Genomic DNA, 10084 nt, shown 5'->3' with positions numbered 1-10084 from the left:
CTTGAGAAAACCATGCGCGGCGATGCGAAAGATGAGAAAGAAATTGGCATGTCCTGGATCTACCACTTTTGACTTCCTTTTTCGTACTCTTCTTTCATACTCCTTACCAGAACGCTTTTCCTGGTTCAGAAGAATAAGATACTGAAATTGTGGCTTACATATGGAAAATGCCTTCGTCTTGAAGCTACCAATGCACACCACGGTGAAATCATTGTCAATTAATTGTTAGATTCCCCATATCACCCATAGCCACCCAAATCTTTTTTTTGCCTCAAACTCTGCTGCCCTATCACTCCTCGATAAGTGTACTTACTCAGGTTGTGCACTTGGCTGAGCGAGATCTTCCCCTTTGGCATGAGAACCGCCTACCTACGCTAACGTAACTAATGCAGATGGCGGAAGTTAGTAGTTCTCCTATCGTAGTATTAGACGTATTTATCACGTGTAGACCTTAAGACCTTCTCAGTTCTGCAGGAAGGATATTTATATATATACCATTCCATATTAAAGTAAGACGGATAGGGCATATTTGACTAGGAAGCAAGCAAAGCTAGTCCCTCCATACCAGCTAGCAGTCTTGTTTAGGGAGTCTCCTTCTTTACTGAGTAAGGTTCCCGGGTGCCTATGCGATTATTAAGGCAGGGTGCTACTGTACCAGTAGTAGAGTGGGTTGAATCAAATCGTTTGTCTAGAGAGGGTATAGCGATAACCAAAGCTGACTGTACTAGAAACTTGAGATCCTGTATAGGCAACAGGCCTTAGAATAGTGTATTGAACTACAGGACAGGAACAACCTATAAACAAGCGAATTCAGCCTTTAGATAAAGACAATTGGAAAAGAAGTCGAATCAAACCTAAGGCCTTTGTGGCATCGGTACACTCCCCGCAGTTTCAACTACAGTTTCAACGTAGGGGGCCACTACGGGTAGGAGCTCGCTAAATTCGGCCCAGGAGGAGACACTTCGGGAGTGGGTCCCCACGGACTTCCCCGTACAAAAAGAGAAATGGGAACGAGGTGTTCTGTTCTTTGCTGTGATTCTTGGCCGTTCAAGAATCACTGTTTTCGTGCTAGCTCTCGGCCTCCTCATTATAGTCCTCCTAAAATCCAAGGCATTTCGTCGGAATACATCCTGTCTTTTCACCTTTGTAGTCCTATGCATAGTCAGTACTATAGCCCCAATCATAGCTACTAATAAAATCAAACTAGAAACCAAAAACCAGACGGAATAGTAGGTATAAAGATTGATTGGATACCCAATCCGCATAATCTTTCAAAGTCACTGCTTCTACGATGATAGGCGTAAAGGCATGATTAGTTCCACAAATCTCACTGCACTGACCATAGGTCTTGGTTGTACCAACGGCAATTGTTGGCCTCGACGCCCGCTAAAAGCAAAAGTTCTCGCATCCGCAAGAACATAGGCACTCGAAAAGAGACGAGCAGCAGCCCTTAACCGAGCCCTTGGCTGCTTCCTCAGCTACGTCTCGTACTCGATCCTCTGTCATTCTCCCTTGATTCTGGGATGACGGTATCGATGAAACCTGGGGCGGTTGAGAAATGGCAGGGGCCTGCAGCACTGCAGGAACAAGGGGTGCACCCGCGGGTTGAGCCGGATCCCCTGCTGGATCTGGCAGAACTGGCGGTGTGTCTGCAGGTTGAGCCGGATCCCCTGCTAGCTTAGGCAAAATAAAATTACCGTCACCAATAGTGGAGGGTGCTTGGTAATATTCCATTCCTTGAAAGCCAGTGGATACTAGAGCCAGTAAAACGGTTGCTACTAAAGCGTAAACTGCTCGTTTTTCCTTCCCCGCGAGTATAGTCTTACTAGACCAACCTGCTATAATTATTCCATAAACACCTAGCGAAGATATGGCAAACAAATAAAGTAGCCCTATGTTCGGATCTGACAATACCATACCATAATCAAAAGGTACAACGGCCCAAGCGACCAGACTTAACATAAATGTAGCCACTGGAGCCATTCTAAAAAGGGAGAAATTAGCACTACTTGGTGAAATAGGTTCTTTTAGAATCAATTTAAAACCATCTGCTAGAGGTTGTAACAATCCGAACGATCCCACTACATCAGGACCCTTTCGACGTTGCACAAAAGCCATTACTTTACGTTCAGCTAGCACTAAAAAGGCTACTCCTAGTAGAAGTGGTAGAATTAAACAAAGTATTTCCGCTGGAACAGCTATGTACGTTTTCGATTTTCTATTCACTCATGATCTCTTAATGGTCGACCCGATCAAACTATTTCACTTATGATCTGGCCTGGTTGACCCAATCATGATATTGAAGGATGGGACCTTTTCTCGAGAAACTCCGGATCCCGAGAAGTTTTGAAGATGGTGCTCCTGTTACGTTACTTCGAATGGAATCCTCACTTGACTAAGCATAAGCGAAAAACGTGGCTGAGAGTAAGCAATCCCCTTTCCTAGTGGTTGAGTCATGATCAGAAATATTGCGAAAGAAAGTGAAATGTCCTATCGTCGTCCCAATTTGGGTAATCCACGATGTCTTCATTTTATGTACCCATCTTTACTCGTTTTCGGTGTATCGATAGTTCGTTGTACTACACTTTGAACTAACCTAGAGTAGAGGCCGTGCTTAGGAAAAAATCGATATCAGTGAAGTAATCCCGGAACTCTAGAAATCGTGAAGAATTTCTTCCATTTTGTTCAATATCGCGAATATAGCGGAAAAGGGCCCCCTCTAGAACATTCCTTTGAATGGAATTGTTCATTGGGTTCGACTTGTTGTTCGAAAAAATCGAAAGCAGTCTCTCGTATGTTATTGTAAGGTGATTCATTCATAATATTTATTATGTGCGGTTTCAAGATGCTCAAAAAGTATATTTTGTAATCGGCTTTTGAGCTCCATTATGTGTACTTCATCAATTTAGGAATTATGGACTTGGCGGTAGTGGTCAATACTAACTGCACCGTCTAAATGCTCCCTGACCAAGTTAGCGTACTCGCCAGGGTTGAGTTGAGGGGGCAGCCCGTGCGCTAATTGGGCTTCGAGGTTGGCTATACGCGAAAAAAGCTCGCTTTCTACTGAGGCCTGTTCTGTCCTAAACAGTTCCTGAATGTTATTTGTTTCATAGGAAGATTCCAAAAGCACATTGATGCCGAAAGAATCTTCGGAACCGGTGGAGAGGCTATTCTGATTGAAGGCTAGACAAATAACATGACTGAGGTATGTAAATCAAACCAGTGAAATAGCTTTCTAATATTAGATAGATATAGAATATCAAAAGCAAAAGCCTGATAATGGGTTTCAAAAGAAGAAAAGAAAAAACAAAATTCTAGCTTTCTTTTTTTTTTGTGCGTGCTTTTCGCCTGCCTTCCCGACCACGGATAGGCTACGGGGCTTTGCACTTCGGCCCCTGTGAATACCACATCAAGGTGACAGGATTCGAACCTATGGCCCTCTGTACCCAAAACAGATGCGCTGACCAGACTGCGCTACACCTCGTCTCCCCCCCCGGAACATATGGTATGGATCTACCCGATCGAAAAAGACTCGAACCGCAGTCGCCCACCCCGCGGCACAGGGAGGCGAGAACCACCGCTTTTAGGAAATAAGCCTACAATTTGATTCTCGTCTCGTTTCACTTGCATTTTCTTTCGTTCAGTCTCGTTCTGAGAGTGGAATCGAACCACTCACTCCGTTTGGATTGGGCCCAGCCAGCGAAAGAGGATTTACAGTCCCACGCCAGCAGCCTGCCAGAACCTTTTTCTTGCTTGATTTTTATACGATTTTTTGAGCAACTAGCGCGAAAGCCGTTGCGCGTTAGCGCATCCTCTTGCTTGGATTCAAAAAGAAAAAGAAGGTTGATTGGAACTGAAAAGAACAAACAGGCAGGCATGCTTTCAATCTGTTGGCTAGAATTTGAGAAATGCACTTGTCAAGAGTACTCTAACAATCGACGTCTCCCATCTTCTCAGGATTAAGCACTTTAGCTATCTATTATGGAAATTGTCCGCTATCCGCACCTTACTCTTACTTTACTATTACGGATTTGGAAGTGGGAAAGCCAACCTGGGCTTTTGAAGATCACTCTTGCCCGTTCCGTTCATAATTGCTTAGCTTAAAAGGAGAAGTCCAAATAGTGGCTGCGGAAAAGTAAATTCTATCATTTTTCGAAAGTTCGAGAAAGGTCATGCACGAAAAGAAAGAATCAAGGAAAGAACTTACTTTGATACGAAAGAAAGACTGAATCTGACTATCCCAATTCAGAAAGACGGAAATTGCCGGTTGGGTTAGTCCAACCAAGAAAGAAATGGGATTCTTTGGGCCAACGCGCAAGCTATTCTTGAGGGTGCTGAAAGAGCCATTTTTCTTGGTGCAGCTGTTTAGCGGGTCTACAGTTCATTCTTTCTGCTGATCAGAAACCCTATTTCTTGAACTTTGACCGTGAAAAAGCGATGAGGCTTCTAGAGGCGCAAAAACGCAAAGGCAAATAGGAACATTAGGACCTCCAAGACACGAGTCGAGTCACTAGAGGTACACAGGAAGAAGAGGAAAGCCCTTCCTCAGCAGAGGGGGTGAGACCGGCACCACAATGGTGGCAAGGAAAGAACGGGCAGGTAAAGGCGGAGAGCCCCACCAAACAAGGAAGAAAGCTAGCCTCGGAATAGAGGTTTTCTTTTGCCTGTCAAGGATCGGCGGCATATGAAGCTGAAAGATTAGTTGATAAAGCCTCTCCCGTCCCATTTCCAGTTGTCCTAAGGTAATCCCTTACAGTTGGGAATGCTAAGGTAATAAACTCCATTTGCAGTTGTGCCTAACGGACTTACCTTTCCGTTGTAAATAAGTGGCTCAGTTGGTACGTAAGAGAGCTTAGTTGGCAACGTGCTGCAAGGGAAAGCAGTTGTCGGAGTTCATTAATCCAGCCATTGTCCTTAAGTGCTTGCCAATGGATGGTCCTTCTTTCCCTTCCGATACATAAAAACGATTTCTTTGCCTTCTCACTAGTGGTCTCAATCCTTGACTCCAGTATGTATCTCATATCAGGTGCGTTACTCCTTTTTATAGATAGATGCGTCTGGAGACTGATAACGCTTGTGATCTCTTTCTTTTTCTATTGGTTAAGGAATGCCAATAATGAAATAACTGATAGAGCTGCTAATGGATTTCATGTCCTTCTTGATCTCCATTCTCATTGGACGTTTTGACTTAGTAGCTATGTGATTTTTCACTTTGATCCGCGTACTTGATTTCTTCTTTCACTACTTCCTTTCGTCTCTCTTCTTTGGGCCCTGTATTGGGAACCATTCTTTTCCCGGTTCCCATTAGAATAGCATTCCTTCCATTCTGCCAACCAACCATATCTCTTATCCCAAGCTTGGCTCTTTTAGAACCAATTTCCATCTTTCCACTGACAGCTGCGAAGAGCTCCCCTTCACTAGGGCCAACATCCCAGAGGCTATGCTATTTGTTCAACTCTCTCGCGCGGGGCGAATAAAGCTTTTTCAAAAAGAAAAGAATAGACAAATCCAAAATCAAACTAGCTATGGGCATTAGGTATAATAGAAAGGAAGCTTGGAATGTTCAATCAAAGAAATGAAAAAAAATACTTAGGCAGAAGCGCCGATTCTAACCTTTCTTTATTAGGAGGCTCGGGAAAACTGGGCTTTCTGATAACTAATCACTGGAAGCACCCGATTCTCTCTACTCTGCACTTGGCCGGGATACCGAACTTAGGTGGGAACTTTTGCTATTGTTCAGTGAAGATTTTCTATTTATTTGATGAGTCTAGGAACCTATAGTATAGATAGTTTCTTTTTTTAGTGAAAAGTCCGTGTCATTCTTTCTTTTTCTTACTAGGTTGTTTATCGAATCAGAGTCTTTCTCTTTGTAAGCTACTAGTTCAGATCATGATAGGAAGGGCGGCCTTTGTCTTGTTCATTTAGTGAATACTCAATAGCTGCCTGCTTTTGGTACTTAGCCCTAGCTTAGGAAATTGCCCCGGCTTTCGATGCCGACTATTTCAGAAACAGAAGCGGATGGATGGTGCTCTTTCGTAACTGACGACCTGCCTCCTCCTTCCTTGCCCGCCTCAGCGGAAATCTTCCTTATCTTAGAAATAGTAAAGAAAAAGGCACCTAATCAACTGAAGCAGATGCAGGATCCCTCGAAAAAAGTGAAGTGAACTAGCCAGGTAGAACAGTAAGGTTAGGAAAAGACTCTTTCATGTCAAGGTGAACATAGACAGACAAGGTTAGTTTGTTTTCCTTAATTCTCAGAGAGAAGACTCGTTGCTGGAACCGAGAGCACTAGCGATTACTTTCTTTCAGACCTTCAGCCGAGAAATTCCATACCTTCCACCGACTTCTTTTGTGTGTGGCCAGAACGTGATGCTTTCCAATGCCGAGTACTTTTCTTCACAATGTATGAAGCCCGTAAAACCGAAATCGATCCAAATCCACGACCTTGACGATTGAGGAAAAAGGGTATGCTTTCTATTCGCATTCTCTGGCGGCAAGCCAACTGGAAGCAAATGGGATGAGAATTGCTGATATCCTTGGTACTGTCAAGTGCGGATTTCATGAGTTACTGTGATTGCATAGCGGATTTCACATTTCCAGTCAGTACGCTTTCAGGTGAAGCCTTGGGGCAGAGATCATTTCCTCCACCCACTCCAAATTCAAGTGCTGCAATGACGAACAGTGGGATCAACTATACCTCTTCAACTATACCTCTGGTTCTTCTGGCATATTTGATGAGACCCGTTCTTTTTATGTATGCAAATTCCTTGATTGCGTAGCAGTTATGGATATTTCCCCAATCTTTCTTGCTTATGAAACATCTTTGTAGATTGGAAGAGTTCCACTAGGACAGCAAATCAGCTACTTCGAAAAGACCAGAGCTCAGATACTGGAGAACATGGAGGAGGAAGCAGCAAGTGATTTCTTCAAGACGGCGCTCTTCATTGTAGCTGCAGGATCCAATGACATTTTGGAGTATCTTTCACCTTCAGTACCGTTCTTTGGACGAGAGAAGCCTTATCCTTCATACTTTCTGGACGTGTTGGTTTCCAATCTGACATTTTATCAGAAGGTTCTGCCAATTTATCCCTACTGTAGTTTTGTGTCGCTTGCTCTTGTTTGCTGCTGACCTCTATTTTCTTTCCCTCGATTAAGAGGCTAAATGAACTGGGTGCTCGAAAGTTTGTTGTGTCCGACGTCGGGCCACTCGGTTGTATACCGTACGTTCGTGCTCTGGAGTTCATGCCTACAGGGGAGTGTTCAGCATCCGCGAATCGAGTCACTGAAGGTTACAACAAGAAATTGAAGAGGATGGTCGAAAAGATGAACCAGGAGATGGGTCCAGAGAGCAAATTTGTGTACGTAAATACGAAGGAGTTTGGCAGCGCCGAAGCAGAGGAAGGAACCCGAAGCAATGGAAAGAACGACGACCTAGGAGGTAGTAGTAGTACGAAGCCAGAAGGTGGTTTGATTCAGAAGTTGAGTGAGGAGGCTTCGACCGTCGCCACAAAGATTCTTATGAGGCATGCTTCTGACGGGCTGCCACGCGGGAGGTACTGGAAGACTTTTCAAAGGGCTAAGTATAGGCACCGGGAAAGAGTGGGGGGTTGAAGTGGAGTTGCCACGACGATTTCTGGTAAGTCGATTGCGGAGGAACTGAGAGGGAGAAGGCCGGGCTTCCCAGATTGTGCAAATTAGCCATTCCACTTTGGGGCCGTGTGCACATAGCATGGAGGCGATGCCTTATGCCATGGCGTCAATTCTAGCTTCTAATGCGGGAGCTTCTAGCTGTTCGCTTTTAAATTGGCACTTTGAGGGCGGAGCGTGAATTAAGTAAAGGCTTATTTGTCAAATAATATCCAGTCCTGAATGTTTCATTTTTATTAACCAAAACCAACATTTCTCATACTTGCAACTAAGACCTTGAATGTTTGGAAAAGACGATGTCGACAAAGCGGAGTTTTTAAATGAAATAAAAGACATTTGCATGTGTTGGCTTACACCCGGGGAATTGTTAGTAAATAAGGCGCCAGGAGGTTGTGTAAGCACTAGAAATGACGAGCATGGAGAGGTCAATCTTGGTAGTCAGGCCTGGTAGAGCAATCTAAAATTATCATACAGAAATGTTATGATTTTGGTATTGATCAAAAGGTGCTGGGACCTTAGGGGATACATTAGTGCCATGTTCTATTGCGGAGCGGTCATATCCTAGTAACCTAGCCCCCATAAGAGCTCTACCTAATTGTCGACATAATGGGAAGAAGGCAGGCTGTGCTTATTTCTCGGCAAATAGCTAAGTCGACACCTCGAGGTAGCAACTCAACTCTTCGTAGATAAAAACAAGTGTTCAGTGGATCAAACCCTGTATTAATGGTTCTGGCAGGCTGCTGGCGTGGGACTGTAAATCCTCTTTCGCTAGAAACACTACAACAATAGAAGCACCCTTCTAGAGATAAGAATAGCAAATGTTTTGAGGCACTGATGGAAGCATGCCAAGGTGAAGTTGACGATCTCTTTAGCGTTTATCCTTCTCTTTATCTTGCCCTATGTGCTCATGCTGTGAGTGCCGCAGGATGATTTAGTTCTGATCGAGTGCTTGACCCCTTGAGGAGGGCATATTCTTCAGCATCTCTCTTGTCGGATCGTATCCCCGTGACCACGTCGTTAAAGAGACAGTCTTTCTTTGGTTTGGCCCACCGATTTACCGTCGTTGGTGACACTCTTCTGAGCCCCTAGATTCGCCGAAGGATGAGATCTTGCCTATGCTGTAGTGTAGGATGAACAGGAAAGTTCTCCTCCATTGAGACCCCACCGCCGTGGAAAACTACTACTTTTTCTTATTGAAAAAAAGAGCTTTGTTATCTTACTTGCTGGCTAGTAAACGCTACCCCTACCCTTGAAAACTTGTTTACTTTTGAGGGCCGGAGTTTACTTAAATTCAAGAGGGACTTAAAGGATTTCTAACTTCACTGTCCTGCTTACTCATTGGATGAATTGACAGAGTCTCTTGCCCTTTACCTTGGATATACACAAGATTGCTCATTCGCTGTAACCACTAGTTCTAGAACTGAATAGGAAAAGCTATATGGCACTCAAACAGAATGGATAGCAACTGAAACTCCAAGAGGTAGTATACTAATATACTTTTTTTCCTAAAAACCGGCTTTCCTAAGATGCCTATTGGTCTAAGCTTTATATCTATCCTATCGCTCTCTTGCTTAAATTCACTTCCTTCCTTAACTCAGATCTAAATGGCTTCCTTTGGATCGACATTAACTTAGGCGTAGAAAGAGGTAAAAGCACGGGCATGGAAAAGGGATTATATGGCGTGCTGGGCTGGATGAAAGAAGCAACTACGCCTATGTTGGAGCCATTCCATTTGAATTGGCACTTTCTCCATCATGACTCATGGGAAGAGACATTGGCAATAATTCACCTTGGACAATTTATTTGTGAAAATTTATGTCTATTTAAATCACACATAAAAAAATCTGGTCAAATTTTCATTATTAATATGGACTCCTTTGTTCTAAGAGCAGCTAAGCCTTATTTGGCCACTATAGGAGCAACTGTTCATGGTCATTATGGAAAAATCCTTTACAAAGGAGATAGGTTAGTTACGTTTATATATGAAAAATCGAGATCCAGTGATATAACGCAAGGTCTTCCAAAAGTAGAACAAATCTTCGAAGCGCGTTCAATTGATTCACTATCGCCGAATCTCGAAAGGAGAATTGAGGATTGGAATGAACGTATACCAAGAATTCTTGGGGTTCCCTGGGGATTCTTGATTGGAGCTGAGCTAACCATAGCCCAAAGTCGTATCTCTTTGGTTAATAAGATCCAAAAGGTTTATCGATCCCAAGGGGTACAGATCCATAATAGACATATAGAAATTATTATACGCCAAGTAACATCAAAAGTAAGGGTTTCCGAAGATGGAATGTCTAATGTTTTTTTACCTGGGGAATTAATAGGACTATTGCGAGCGGAACAAGCAGGGCGGGCTTTAGATGAATCGATCTATTATCGGGCAATCTTATTGGGAATAACAAGGGCTTCCCTGAATACCCAAAGTTTCATA

The 10084-nt window shown here is 43.5% G+C and overlaps 1 non-coding gene across 1 annotated transcript; it reads right to left on the bottom strand.

The window, feature by feature from the left end:
• Positions 1 to 3409: 3409 nt before the first annotated feature.
• On the bottom strand, positions 3410 to 3484 carry TRNAP-UGG (transfer RNA proline (anticodon UGG)). Its single transcript has one exon. It is a non-coding gene; the product is annotated as a tRNA-Pro (tRNA).
• Positions 3485 to 10084: the final 6600 nt, after the last annotated feature.

The sequence above is a fragment of the Miscanthus floridulus genome, chromosome 4, assembly GCF_019320115.1.
Source record: "Miscanthus floridulus cultivar M001 chromosome 4, ASM1932011v1, whole genome shotgun sequence".
Lineage (NCBI taxonomy): Eukaryota > Viridiplantae > Streptophyta > Magnoliopsida > Poales > Poaceae > Miscanthus > Miscanthus floridulus.
Note: the sequence above shows the minus strand (reverse complement) of the source record. Positions and strands in the feature narration are given on the sequence as shown.